The sequence below is a fragment of the Octopus bimaculoides genome, chromosome 3, assembly GCF_001194135.2.
Source record: "Octopus bimaculoides isolate UCB-OBI-ISO-001 chromosome 3, ASM119413v2, whole genome shotgun sequence".
In the NCBI taxonomy this organism is placed as follows: domain Eukaryota; kingdom Metazoa; phylum Mollusca; class Cephalopoda; order Octopoda; family Octopodidae; genus Octopus; species Octopus bimaculoides.
The window spans coordinates 122,027,956-122,038,478 of record NC_068983.1 but is presented as its reverse complement, the minus strand read 5'-3'; the positions used below and the strand labels follow the sequence as shown (position 1 = coordinate 122,038,478).

The window sequence follows — 10,523 nt, the reverse complement described above, 5'->3', positions numbered from 1 at the left end:
TAGCTGACCAGGTGCCGTAAAAAATGACGGCTAATTGTAATATTTTATATATAAATATGAATGGTAAATCAAATTAATACACTTGTCAATGTTATCTAGTGGTTGTCTTTTGAGATGTGACATTAATCATCGTGTGTTACTGAAATAGCGCTGGTTCACACATACGAACATTCACACACAGTTGAAATGCTCCCACTAGTAGTTTGCCATCACCCCTTCCTTTCTCATTCATATGTTGTGACGGAGAAAAAAACACAAGTGTATTGTTATAGTAGATTCTAGTGTTCTCGTGATCTCGCTCGCTCCTCAAAATTGGCTTTCTGCTTCTAAATTTGAGACGTCCTTTTCAATAACCATTTCCATGTTGTCTACTGCTGTTCTTCATAGTTTTCCAAACTGCGAGAAATTGTTGATTATCTCCCCTCTGGTGTGTTATTTTGTCATTCCTCTCTTCCTTCTTGTCTTCAATACTCTCTCTCTCTCTTTCTCTCAATCGCGCCGACGAAGGGTAGTGCTCGAAAAAAGTTTTTTTTTTCTCACGGTTAACTAATTTATTACACTTGCGAATTATTTAATTGAAGAAAGGAAGTCACGGTTGAAATACCTTTGAATATGGGTCTACTTGATCAGAGCTGGTATGTGATAAACAACAATCGAGTCAATGAGGGTACCTTTATGTTGTTACTCGAGTCCTTTAAGAATAATACCCAAGTCTACATCAAATCAAAACTTATTGTTTTGAAGAACGACACTGGATAATGTAATCTTCCATACAGTATGTTTGGCCAATCAATCTGAAACTTGTCAAGATTCGTTCGTTAGTTTCCTTGTGCATAACAGCGCGTGTTGTCAACTATAAACATGAAATATTATCACTAATATGGCCTTTTCAACACATATACATACCTTTTTTTGTATGTATGTGTGTAGAATGTAGATAAAACGGCATAACTACAGGGTTTTACCCCCCAGACTTTGGGAGGTCATAACTTTCAGAAAAATGAATATTTTGTGATAAAACAATATCACATTTTAAACTTGAGAAAAACCTTGCATATTTATAATGTGCGAGTTATGTATGCATTTTTGTGCATGTGTGTCGGCGGCCAGGGTTCCTTCCTACCTGCTTCCTTTGTGTATGTAAAATCCGTAAATTTCCAAGAAAAAAATGAGATCGACGTCGAGAAATCCGTATTAGTGATAATATTTCATGTGTTTATAGTTGACAACACGTGCTGTCACGCACAGGGAACCTGTAATTGAGGCTCTGATTTATCAAACCTACCTGATTATATATGGCCACGCTAATCTTTTTACGCATTTTTTTACAGCCTTGATTTCTTTCTTTCTTTTTTTTTTTTGTTTTGAACTTCAGATTCAGAATCTGAAACTAGCAGCATTTAAAATTTTCAGAAAGTGAAACAACTAATGTTAAAAAATGTAGACTAAATATATCTATATTCTTCAAATGCAAACGAAATATATGATTAAAGATAGTTACTGCAGCCTTTAAATCCTGTAATCTTTATCAGATTCTGATTAAAAGATAAAAACAATTACGGAGATGTACTTGCATAGCAAGTAACTTGATCTGAGATCGTGTGCTGAAACAAAAACAATTGCAGCGTGTAAGATATTTGCAAGCCATTCAAGAACACGCAAAAACCGTTAGTTTTTACTTCAACATTTAATTTTCATTTGTGTCAAAATATTTTCGTCGCCTTGAAACCGCGACCTGTTTACCGACAAAACTTGACAAAGAAATCTGAAGACCCTTTGTAAAAAAACAAACAAACAAAAAACAAAACAACGCATTCTAGAAAGATAAAGTACCTAGATACGAACTGTCAATAGTAGTCTGTTGGTTGCTATATTAATTCAGGCCGTTTTGATTAATGATTATACGATATATGCATGCCGCAGTTTCTGCGCACGCACACAGCCAAGGCTACCTTTTGCATGTAGTCTAACTAATCACCAGCTCTAACTGCAATCAGCTTTTTGAAACATTTCAGTTCCGTCACGTGTAATGCGTCCACGTCTGTTTGAGGTAATTTCACCATTCATCAATGTTTAGAATCTTGGGTTTATGTACCAGATCAAGATTTTGCTCCTGTCTAATAATTGTGTGTGTGTACACTATAGTTGTTTAACCTTAGTGTAACGCTAATTAAATACTTCTTTGATCAAAGGTGTTTCATCCTTGATCAGCGTGTCTTTTTCTGAGTATTAAGGGCTACATTCTCCGATGTGTACTACCCGTTTTGAGACTACGGCATGTGTATATAACGCACTATTATATACAAAGTTTTTCCCTGGATTCACGTGTTTGTTAGCGTCGACTATTTTAAATTGCTTACTGTGTTACCTATATATACTGGAATAATTTTACGCGAGTGCTTGTGTGTGTATATATATATATATATATATATATATATATATATATATATATATATATATATATATATATATATGCCTATATGATTGAGAAAAAGGTCGTCAGGAATTGAACAAAAACTAACACTAGATAAATAGGTTTTATCCAAATCCTAACTATCTTTTTTTTAATATATATAAAATCTACACCCCTTCAAACAATCCACACACACACTCCCTCTCTTTTACTTTCACGCACTCGCGTACGTTTATTGCAGTAAAGTCAATGTTCGCTGTCTCATTTTTCTCTCGCTTTTTCTTACAATATAGTTAATGTTTTCATCTTTTCTGTTTATTTTGCTAAACTTCTACTGTTGTGAAAGTACTTCTTAGCGATATATATGGCCTTACTGCAGTTGAATAGAAAAAAAAGACGCTAATTTTTGTAATTTAGTGCTAGATCTGCTAGTGAGTCGATGACCTCATGTCATATAAGAATTAGGAGCTATGTGAACGCTCAACTTGCTAGTAACAGCAACCAAATCTCTCAGCAAATCATACTCTGTTGTTTTTACGAAAAACGGAAAAATATTGGATAAAGTAGACTGAGATGAACTATGACTTAAAAGACATAAAGGTCACAGTTTAGAATGACTACGATCACAGGTCGTCTGCTCAACCCGGTGTTAAGTAATAAGAAACCAATGAGGGACACTACATCAGCACTTCTGAAACTTTTTTTTTATCTATCGCCCTCATTTTTTTTCAACACTTTCAACGCCCCTTTGCAACATAATTAAATACACCACAAAAAATTATTCCTTAAAGGTTGATCGCCTTTAAAGGTCTATTTGCATATAAATCATTTCATTAATATGATAAATATATGGAATGCCAAAACAACATTTTGATCACTGATATTATCAGATGATATGTACACATGGTAAAAATTGAAAAATGTTTGAAAATTAGAGTAATTAAAAGATCCCACTAGTGGTCTATCCCCCCTTCTCTCCTGTACCCATATACAAATCCACCCCCTACTCAAAGGGTTGGGCGGTAACACCCACTTTGAGAAGCACTACTTTATGTGATTGCTTAAATCAACACTATCCTGTTTGGTTTAAAACTCCAAACTCCCCCCCTTGACCTTCCTACACACACACGCACACACAATCTGTCCACCCTTTTCCACAATTTATCCAGCTATGCAGCTCAAATTCTTGACTTTAGTGTCAAGTCAAACAAATACATCACTTATTTTTCTCATACTTACCCCCACAAACTCAATCTGTTGGTTATACTATCACATTCACACCACACACCTGTGTGTTTTTAAGTTTAGTTCTTTTCACAGTCATCTACTCTGTGAATCATCTGCTTTAGTGTGCACTAACTTCAATATATACTCTCAAGTTGGACCACATAACCTCTCCCCCTTTCAAAAAGGCTGAAAATCTAAGTGACCATCTAGTAAGGAGTTCTTTTATTCTAGATACATCCAGTCATAAACCTACCTGATGCCATACTTCTCCTTTCATCTTCCAAATAATAACTTCATTAAGTATCAATTAACATGATTAACTACTGAAACTATACTCCCTTATCCAATCTTATACGCTGCATAGCATGCAAGCTCTGCAATGTATTGCACACAAGTGAGAAAGGTCACTGATTAGATGACTGTTACTGTGAGCATCTTGATGTCTGTGACAATGTTAAGAGAGTGGTCAAACCCATAGCCTGCCAATTTAACTTGCTGGGATATTTCTCTTACCACTATTTCCAGAATTGTGACTGAGATAAAACCTACAAGCAAGGAAAAATGTTATCTTTAATCTGGTACCTCTTCTCTGCAGTGTATGAATACACACCACAACTGCCTGCTACCTTATACACTTATCTTTCACTACTCTGTTTTCAAATCTATTTTGTATACATGTATAGATGCATTTGTATGCCTGCTTGTGTTAGTGCCTCAACTTTAATATGCTTATGTATGTGTGTATATGCCTTCAGTTCAATTATATCTTCCCTTACTTTTGTCACCTATTAATTTAGGAAAGTCTCTTTTGATCTTTATTAACCCACTTAAAATTCTCATAATTGACTCACTTTCTTTGATGTACTAACAGTAAAAATCTTTCCTTTTTAGTTTTTCCCTTTCATGTTGCTTTCTTCTTTTTAGAGATGATATTAAATGAAAAGGATAATAACTATATATAAATAGGCGTAGGAGTGGCTGTGTGGTAAGTAGCTTGCTCACCAACCACATGGTTCCGGGTTCAGTCCCACTGCGTGGCACCTTGGGCAAGTGTCTTCTACTATAGCCTCGGGCCGATCAAAGCCTTGTGAGTGGATTTGGTAGACGGAAACTGAAAGAAGCCCGTCGTATATATGTATATATATATAGATATATATACATGTGCGTGTATGTTAGTGTGTCTGTGTTTGTCCCCCCAACATCGTTTGACAACTGATGCTGGTGTGTTTACATCCCCGTAACTTAGTGGTTCGGCAAAAGAGACCGATAGAATAAGTACTAGGCTTACAAAGAATAAGTTCTGGGGTCAATTTGCTCGACTAAAGGCGGTGCTCCAGCGTGGCCGCCGTCAAATGACTGAAACAAGTAAAGGAGTATAAATAAGTAAATATATGTAGAGAGAATAAAGTGTTCAAATTAAGTTAAGTGTAGAATGGTGAACTAAGAAGCCTTAACTGAGTGATAGAAGTAGGTGGTCTTTTCAATTTTTGCCATGCAAATATTTATCCTTTGATGTAATATTGTCAAAATGACATTTAAACATGTACTGTGTGCCATTGCTGTTTTATAGCACACGCACACAGCATAGCAAGGGGTAATCTCAGAGGGAATAAAGACATTACAGGCAATAATAGTTTGTCCTGTGAGAAGTCATTCATCTCTGTTGATAGTGATGAACAGTAAGTAATAAATATTGTACATTATGAAAATTGGAGCGAGTTCGTTGCTAGTGCCACCGTACTGGCTCCTGTGCAGGTGGCATGTAAAAGACACCATTTTGAGCGTGGCCGTTGCCAGTACCTCCTGACTGGCCTTCATGCCAGTGGCACGTAAAAGCACCCACTACACTCTCGGAGTGGTTGGCGTTAGGAAGGGCATCCAGCTGTAGAAACTCTGCCAAATCAGATTGGAGTCTGGTGTTGCCATCCGGTTTCACCAGTCCTCAGTCAAATCGTGCAACCCATGCTAGCATGGAAAGCGGACGTTAAACAATGATGATGAAAAGAAGCATTTCTGCAATTTTGAATATCAACATCATCATGTCCACTTTTCTGTGCTTGCATGGGCTGGAAGAATTTTGATGAAGCAGATTTTCTACTGCCAGATGCCTTTCCTGTTACGAACCCTCACCTATTTTCAAGTAAGGTAATACTTCCCCATGATTAGGCATGTTTTCACAGAAGATTAGAAATGAAGAACACCGGTAACATGACAGTGGGTGATACTCATTTACAACTATCACACTATGTTGAAACACGGAGACAGTAACACACACACACACACACACACACATGATGAGCTTCTTTCAATTCCTGTCTATCAAACCCACTCACAAGGCTTTGATATCATCTACAATTGCTAGTATTATTTTTTTATCATGTAAGTTTGAGGCAGATAATAAAACATCAGTTATCTACTTCAACGACAGAAGTCTTTATGAAGTCAGGTCAAGAAATTATTCAATAAAATAGCTCCTATATCAGAAATTTGCATCAACCCTCAGAGATGAGTGGGTATCGAGTTGAACTGATTTACATGACAAGGAAGAACAAAAATGGAAGCGGTGGTAGTTTAGTACAATTATAAGGTGGTAAGAAACAAATACTAATGTGCTTGAATGTATAACAATAGAAATGTGTGAAAGAAGAAAGAAAAATAATTTTTAGCTATATTTATATAAAGTACCTAGAGCCAATATTGAAATATTTGAGGACTGACTGTAAAAATACTTCAAAAGGTCATGCACATTTGTGGTGGGGATTTCAGTATAGACCTATGAAACCCAAATAACTGAAGAGTTTAACAATGCTATGTATAGTATATATATATATATATATATATATATGTATATACATATATATATATATATATATCATCATCATCATCGTTTAACGTCCGCTTTCCATGCTAGCATGGGTTGGACGATTTGACTGAGGACTGGTGAAACCGGATGGCAACACCAGGCTCCAGTCTGATTTGGCAGAGTTTCTACAGCTGGATGCCCTTCCTAACGCCAACCACTCAGAGAGTGTAGTATATATATATATATATATATATATTGGAAGGTTTGGAGGTGATGTACAGAAATTATATAGAAAAAAATTAAGGTACTCAGAAATCTGGATGTTTGTACATTTACAGATTTTTATTAATGTCACATATTAAATAAAGCACTTTTCACCTAGTCGTGTAGGATTTTCAAATTGTTTTGAATATATATATGATATATATATATATATGATATACATATATGATATGTATATATAGTATATGTATATGTTGGCTTACATTCTTTAAAAAAGTTACTTGACTTACCACAATTAATTTGTAATGTATTATTCTGATAGTTAATATATTCACAAACAGTATGATAACAATGTAGTGTGTGGGCCAGTACTAAATGATGTCTTGGCCATCTGCCAGTTTTTTTACAGTTGTAGTTACAGGAAGGCTAAAAATGTCAGTAACTTCAAATATAAAAGGAGGAATTCATGATTGAATTCAAAAATAAATTACCAACATGAAGTTAGATAATAGTACACAAAGAAGATATTGACAAAATTTTGAAATCATTGTATGTTAAAATCCGTCTAATTAACTAATACAGTAGAAAGTAAAAATATAGAGATACAGGTAAAAATATAGAGATACAGGTTGTAAAGGACTAGAAAATGCCTACAAATGGGAAACACATGGCATAGAGAACTCATAAAGTATAGAATTATAAGAATAGAAAAGAAATATGAAAATATAGATTAGTATCAATTTATTTTCATATTGGGATGATACCAAAGAAGGAATATATTAGAGAATAATAAAAATATTATGAAAGATATATGGATTATGTTAAACAACATTATAAAAATCTCCAATGTCAGAATACTATAGTGCAAAGCAATTTTGATAATGATAAGACCATTAATAATATGGCTGATGCGATTGGTGGTTTTATTAACTTTTTATAAGTATGTGTGTGTGGTTTAGTGGTCAGGGCATTGAAATCATGATTTTAAGATTAGTTTTGATTCCTGGACTAGGCAATGCATTGTGTTCTTGAGCAAAACACTTAATTTCATATTGCTCTAGTCCATTCAGCTGGCAAAAATGAGTAATCTTACGATGGACCAGCATCCCATCCAGAGGTGAACATATATGGGAAACTGGCTCTGTGAGTCTATATGATTTGGGAAGGAGTTTTATCCAATGTATGGAACCAAAAGTAGCAGGAAAAAAAAAATTAATGGCCAAGAAATAACCATTAAAGGGATTGATGATCATAATGGGGATAGAAATTTGAGTTCACTTTTTTATAAAACAGTTGAAGAAAAAGAAATCATAGACATTGTTAGCAAATGAAAGATAAAAAAATTCTATAAACAATAGTCAAGAAAGTCATTGAAAGGATTTCCAAACCTCTAATTTACATTTGTAATTTATCCTTTTAAACTACTACAGCTCCAAGTAAAATGAAAATTGCAGAAGTTATACCATTATATAAAACTGAATATGAACTTAATTTTAAAAATTACAGGTCTGTTTCTTACTATCCAGATTCTCTAAGATATTGGCAGGGAGAGTGGGGGAAACAGTACAAAAATAAATAAATAAACAGATAAAAATAAAATAAAAAGACAAACCCTTAACTGAAAATCTTGATGAATTCATCGAGAAGTGCAGATTACTGACAGATCAACTTTGGTGCTAATTAAATTAACTGAAAAAATTACTAACTGTATAGAGATGAAAAAAGGGCTCACATTGCAGAGATGTAAACGGAACCCTTCTCCACTTTAATTTTTTACGGAATCACAACTTCAAAATTTCAATCCCCACCCCCATTTCTTTATTTTTCACTTTTTCTGGAAATCTTTTTTTGCAAAATACGTACAAAAATATGGAGATTATGATTCTGAAAACTATTGTTTGTAAAATTTCAATTTTTCAAAAATATATATATATAAATATATATATATATATATAAACAATAAATGAGTATATGCATATATACGTACATGGTTATTAATTGTGGATACCTTAGGGGTTAGTATTAGACCTGAAATTGTTCATTTTAAACATAAATAACAAATGTAGACTATCTAAAACAGATTGTTGTTTTGGAAATTCTAAAGTACAAGTGGTGATAATTAATGTCAGTAAAGAAACTATATGAAAATAAATTTTGGGGTGTGATATGATATTAGACCAAAAAATCTGCAGGAAACATAAAAAATGAGCAAAGATGGCAAGGAACATTACAATTTTGGACAAAAAAAAAAGCTATGTTCTGGATTCTGCCACTCTATTAATTGAGATAAAGGCTTCAGAGAAGAATCCTATGAAGTAGAAGGGTTAATGCAGTGGACATTGAATGTTGTTCTTCGTGATGATGCTTTTACTATCCTATCTGTGGGGTGTAAATGTAATATTATTCAACAAGCAAATGAAATGAAAATTTAAAAAAAACATCTAGTTTCGAATATGAGATTAAAATGTTAACATGAGGTGCGTTCAAAAAGTATCTAATCTCTGGGGCTACGAAGAAAAAAAATTGCACATTCCACAAATTTTATTTAATCACCTTTAAAATACTCTCCTTGGGAGTTCACACTTCTCTGAGTGGGTCTGTCAATGCTGGTAACACCTCTGAAATGCTTTCTCTGGAATGTTGTGGAGCTCTTCCTCTCACAACTCAAATCGATTTCCTTTCAGCATGGTTTTCAGTTTGGGGAAAACCAGAAGTTGTACAGTGCCAAGTCAGGAGACTAGAATGCCCTGTTAAACAAGTGGCATGTTGCTCTTGACCAGGAAAGCTTAAGTTACAAGGTGCATTCAAAAAGTGTCTGACTTTATTTTTTGGCCGACACTCTCTACACAAATGGAATGTGCTTATTCCCACTTCATTAGTAATTTCCTGGAGTGTTACACAATGGTCTTCCATGACTATTTGCCAAACCTTCTTAAATGGCTCCTTGTTTTGGCTTGTGAGTGGTCCGCATGAGCATGCCTTGCTCTCCATTGAGGTGCAACCATGATTGAAGCTGTTGTACCACTCCTTAATCTGGGGTTTGCCTATGGCACCATTGCCAAGTGCCTGTTGAATCTTCTGAATGGTTTGAGCTTGAGTATCACCTACTTTTTGGCAAAACTTGATGCAATATCTCTGCTCTATTTCTTTGGTTATCCTGTGTGAAAACGAAAATCTGATGAATGCGCACTACATGTCTATACCCTAGGTGTAACAGCTGGGAACTGTTGTGGCTCACTGATGCAAAAATTTTTACATGTGCATGAAGGGTGGTGTCACCTCCTATCCATGTGGTGTTAGTTTTGCTGTGAAAAAATAAAGTTGGATTCTTTTTGAACAGACCTCATAACATGTTGAGAACACATCATCACATTACTTTTAAACTCATATGCTCTGAAGTTCATGGATCTCATAGAATTAACACAAACATATTTGTTTAAAGTGATCATTATTTACTACCAGGTAATATGCAAAAATGGAGTGAATCTGTAGAATGATTTGGATGTTTAACTTAAAACAAAGTACAAACACTATTCAGTTCAAGAAGCTATACAAAAATATTGTTTTTAAGGATTGTAGAAAAGAGGAAGGGCTGCAAGTGATATTGAGCAGATATTTGTGTTGTACTTAGAACTGTGAATAGTTTTGCTTATAAATTTAGTGGGTTGCACATCGTGCAGGCATGGCTGTGTGGTAAGAAGCTTGCTTCCCAGCAACATGGTTTTGGATTTAGTCTCACTGCTAGATACTTTGGGCCAGTATCTTCCACTATACTTTGGGCTGACCAAAGCCTTGTGAATGGATTTGATAGGCAGAAACTGAAAGAAGCCCTTTGTGTGTGTGTGTATGTATATATAT

The 10,523-nt window shown here is 34.7% G+C and overlaps 1 protein-coding gene across 8 annotated transcripts in view; it reads left to right on the top strand.

Annotated features, from left to right (window-relative positions):
• The window catches only part of LOC106870145 (organic cation transporter-like protein), a 62,093-nt gene that overhangs the window by 18,021 nt on the left and 33,549 nt on the right, over nucleotides 1-10,523 (top strand). For 2 of the 8 annotated variants that reach the window (XM_014916139.2, XM_052966509.1), the window contains exon 1: nucleotides 1,690-2,050. The exons of 4 other annotated variants lie outside the window; for them this stretch is intronic. The gene's annotated coding sequence lies outside the window, so the exon portion shown is untranslated. Of the gene's footprint in view, nucleotides 1-476; nucleotides 776-1,689; nucleotides 2,051-10,523 lie in introns of those variants that run through there. 2 more of the 8 variants (XM_014916143.2, XM_014916140.2) reach the window with 2 other exon arrangements.